Source organism: Cebus imitator, unplaced genomic scaffold (assembly GCF_001604975.1).
Source record: "Cebus imitator isolate Cc_AM_T3 unplaced genomic scaffold, Cebus_imitator-1.0 Scaffold59, whole genome shotgun sequence".
NCBI lineage: Eukaryota > Metazoa > Chordata > Mammalia > Primates > Cebidae > Cebus > Cebus imitator.
Window position 1 is genome coordinate 2,430,447 of NW_016107374.1, and position 4,936 is coordinate 2,435,382.

The following is a 4,936-nucleotide window of genomic DNA, read 5'->3' on the forward strand; positions in this document are numbered from 1 at the left end:
AAAAAAAGAAAGAAAAAGAAAAAACCAAAGAAAAAGAAAACAACCTGATTAAAAAATGAATCAAAGACCTTTAGAGGCAAAGAGGCACCTCACCAAAGATACATAGGCAGCAAATAAGCATCTGAAAAGATGCTCCACCTCATGTGTCATCAGAAATGCAAATTAAAACCATGACACCTATTAGAATGGCCAAAATCCAGAACAGCAACGACACCAAACGCTGGTGAAAACATGGAAAAGCAGGAGCTCTCATTCCTGCTGTGGAAATGCAAAATGGTACCCACTTTGGAAGACAGTTTGGCAGTTTCTTACCAAACAAAACATATTTATACCATATGATCCAGCATTCACACTTCTTCGTATTTACCCAGAGGAGTTGACAACTCGTGTCCACACAGAAACCTGCACGTGGATGTTGGTAGCTTTATTCATAATTTCTGAAACTTGGAAGAAACCAAGAAGTCCTTCAGTAGAGGAATAGATACAAACTATTCTACATCCAGACAATGCAAGATTATTCTGTGCTGAAAAGAAAGGAGGTATGAAGCCATGAAAAGACATGGAGGAAACACAGATGCGTATTACTGAGGGAAAGAAGGCAATCTGAAATGGCTGCATATTGTGTAATTCCAGCTCTATGACATTCTGGAAAAGGCAAAACTATAGAGACAGTAAAAACATCAGTGGTCACCAGGAGTCGGGGGTGGGAGGGATGAGCAGGTAGAATACAGGGGATTCTTAGGCCAGTGAACCTCCTCTGCACGATACCATAATGGTGGATTCATGTCTTTACACATTTTCCCAACCAACACCAAGCATGAACCCTAATGTAGACCACGAACTCTGGGTGACAATGATGTATCAATGCAGGTTCATCAATTTGTATCAAACGGTCCATTCTGGTGTGCGTATTGCCAGTGAGGGAGGGTGTGCTTGTGTGGAGCAGAGGACACATGGAAAAACCTCTGTACCTTCCTCTCAATTTTGCTGCGAACGCAAAACTTCTCTAAGAAATAAAGTCTTTTTTATTTAAGAAAAAGCAAATTACATTGAAATCAAGGCCGGGATGTCTCCTCTTGCCACCCATTCAAGGTAGTGTTGAAAGTTCTATCCAGTGCAAGTAGGCAAGGAAAGCAAATAGAACGTACACAGATGGAAAAGGAAGAAATGGCAGCACCACTATCAAAAACCAAATGGCCATAAATATGAGGATTATTTCTGTACTCTAAATTCTATTCCATTGATCAACACGTCTATTCTGCTGCCGCTACCATTCTCTTTGTTAGCATAGCTTTGTTGTAAGTTTTAAAACTGGAAAGCATGCGTCTTTAAACTGTATTCTTCAAGACTATTTTGGCTAATACGAGACTCTTGCCTTTCCATATGAATGTTAGGATTTTTGTCAATTTTTGAAAATAAGGCAGCTAAGATTTCAAGAGGGACTTTGAATTTACAGATCAATTGGGTGAGGACTGTCAAATTAACTATATTAAGTATTTCAATCTATGACACGACTGTCTGCCTAGAAAATCCCAAGGAATTTTTAAAAAGACTCCTAGAACAATATGTTTGCAAGGTCACAGGACATACAAAAATCGGTTGTATTTCTATATACTAGCAATGAACACATGAGCATCAAAATTCAAAATACAATACCACTTACAAACACTCCAAAGAAAATCAATACTTAGATGTAAATTGAAAGAAAAAGAAGCAAGCACAGGAGTTGTGTGAAAGGAAAATAAATCTCAGAACCCCAAAATCACGAAGCCAAAGGGAAAAGTCAACCTGGGAACTGTGTCAGGCAAACCTGCCTCCTATTTTCTTCCTAAATAAGACAGCTACAAAGATTTTAAAAAGCGATATACCTCCTTCACCATTTTCCCACAAGCAAATTCCTTGTGGACCAAGGACAGAGAACGCAAAGTCCTCCCTCTGTTCCTTGAGATAAATGCACGTCTGATGGCTTCCTCTGACCTATTGTTTCTCTAAGCCAAACTAAGGAATAAGTGGCTACACCCTGACTCCACCCCACATGTGTTTTTGATGAAAGGCTGGCTGATCAGAGACTCAAAAGAATGCAAACATCTGTCTCTTGTCTACCTCTGACCTAGAAGCCCCTTCCCCAGCTTTGAGTGGTCCCACCTTTCCAGACTGAACCCATGTACACTCTAAACATACAGAATAATGTCTCATGTCTCCCCAAAATGTATAAATCCAAGCTCTGCCCCGACCACCCTGGGCACATGTCATGAGGATCTGAAGCTGTGTCATGGGTGTCCTTAATCTTAGCAAAATAATCTTTCTAAATTCATTGCGATCTGTCTCAGATACTTTTAGGTTCACACCTGTATCCTGAAAACTACAAAACACTCCTTTAAAAAAGAATAAAAACAGATAAGTAAAATATTTTTTAAAAAGAGAAATGAAACACTGCTAAAATAAATCAAAGGAATTCTTAATAAATGAAGAGATGGGAGCTACTCATAGATTAAAATACCCAATAAAGATGTCAATTCTCCTCAAAGCAGATTGATGTCAGTTATCTCCAATTCCTGCCAAAATCCCAGGAAGGTTTTTCTGAAGGCAGACAAAATTATTCTAAAATTTATACAGAAAAGCAAAGGACAAGAATAGCTTAAGATAATTTTGAAAAAGAATCAAGTGGAAGAAGCGGGAGTAATTACCCAGTTTTACTACGTATATAGCTGTAGCAATCAAGACTAGGTGGCTTTGTTAGGACAAATACAGAGATTAATGGAACAGAATCGAGAACTTAGACCCACACATATTTGCCAAACTGGTTTCTGATGAATGTGCAAAAGCAGTTTAATAAGGGAAAGACAGGTTTTCAACAAATGGTGCTGGAGCAATTCGACATTCACAGGAGAAAGAAAATAGACCCTGGATGTAAGTACTTAAGTCTTATACGTTAAGTGAGAGTAATATTAAAGTGGAAAGTAATTTAAATGCTAAACGTAAAACAACTGTAAAAATGTGGGAAATATTCCTTAAAATAAAAATTGGACTTAATCACAATCAAAACGTCTTGCTCTGTGAGAGACCCTGTTAAAGGGAGGAAGAAACGAGCTCTAGAAGGCAAAAAATTTCAGCTAGACAGAAAAAACGCTCAAAACTAAACAATCAAATCAGACATGAAGAGACATCTTACTGATAAAGAGGATATACAGCTGATATCAGAAAAATAGAAATTTAAAGAGTCCTATAGTAATTAAATCAATCAAATCCATAACCAAATCTTTCCCACTAAGAAAACCCCAGGGACGTGGATGAAGCGGGAAGCCATCATTCTCAGCAAACTAACACAGGAACAGAAAACAAAACACCACGTCCTCACTCATAACTGGAAGTTGAACAATGAGAACACATGGACACAGGGAGGGGAACATCACACACCAGGGCCTGTCGGGGGTGGGGGCAAGGGGAGGGAGAGCATTAGGATAAATATCTAATGCATGCAGGGCTTAAAACCTAGATGACGGGTTGAAAGGTTCAGCAAACCACCATGGCACATGTATACCTATGTAACAAAACTGCATGTCCCATACATGTATCCCATAATTTAGACTAAAATAAAAGGAACAAGGAAAAAAACACCAGGCCCTGCAAATTCAACCAAACATTTAAGGAAGAAATCATGACCATCATAACCTCGTCTAGAAATCATGCCAATCATATAAAAGCTCTTCTGGAGAAAAGAAATATAAAAAGAATATTGGAGATTATAAAATGGCCTCAATTCATTTTTGAGACTAGAATTACCCCGAAACTAAAACCTGACAAAGAAACTCTCAGACATCACCATAGACGCAAAAATCCCAATTAAAAGACCAGAAACCCAATTCAGCATGACCTAATCAGGTACATGAACAGAAATGTCAGTGTATTAGTCCATTCTGACACTTCTATAAGACATACCTAAGACTGGGTAACTTATAAAGAAGAAAGATTTAACGACTCACAGTTCCGCACGGCTGGGGAGGCCTCAGGAAACTTACAATGGCGGAAGACACCTCTAGGCCAGGCAGCAGGCGAAAGAAATGAGAGCAGAGGGAAGGAGGAAGCCCCTTATAAGCCATCAGCGCTCGCGAGAACTCACCATTATGAGACCAGCATGGGGAAACCACGCCCATGAGTCAATTATCTTCACCTGTCCCACCCTTGACACATGGGGATTATTACAATTCAAGGTGAGGTTTGGGTGGGTCACAGAGCCAAACCATATCAATCAGGTTGCTTTGACCTCAGAAAACAATAAATATAATTAGGAGAATTCGAATTTTTTTCTTTAATAGAAAAATATATGAGCATTTCAAGAGATACCAAAAAATTCTAAAGTTCAACAGCCCTTCAAGGTAAAGATAGCTAGGCAAGCTACGAGGGCAAGGGAACTTTTTTTTTTTTTTTTTTTTTTTTTTGGAGACAGTCTTGCTCCGTGCCAGGCTAGAGTGCAGAGGCACAATCTTGGCTCCCTGCAACCCCTGACTCCCTGGTTCAAGTGATTCTGCTGCCTTGTCCTCTCAAGTAGCTGGGATTACAGGCACGTGCCACCATGCCCAGCTAATTTTTGTATTTTTAGTAGAGACAGGGTTTTACCATGTGGGCCATGATGGTCTCAATCTCCTGACCTCGTGATCCACCCACCTCGACCTCCCAAAGTGCTGGGATTACAGGCGTGAGCCACCGCGCCTGGCAGGGAACTTTCTTTGAACAGACACCATGAAACCCCATCTCTACTAAAAAGTACAAAAATCAGCTGGGTGTCGTAGCATGCACCTGTGGTCCCAGCTACTTGGGAGGCAGAGGCAGGAGGATTGCTTGAACCCGGGAGGTGGAGGTTGCAGTGAGCCGAGATTGGGCCACTGCACTCCAGCCTGGCGCCTGGCAACAGAGCAAGACTCTGTCTCAAAAAAAA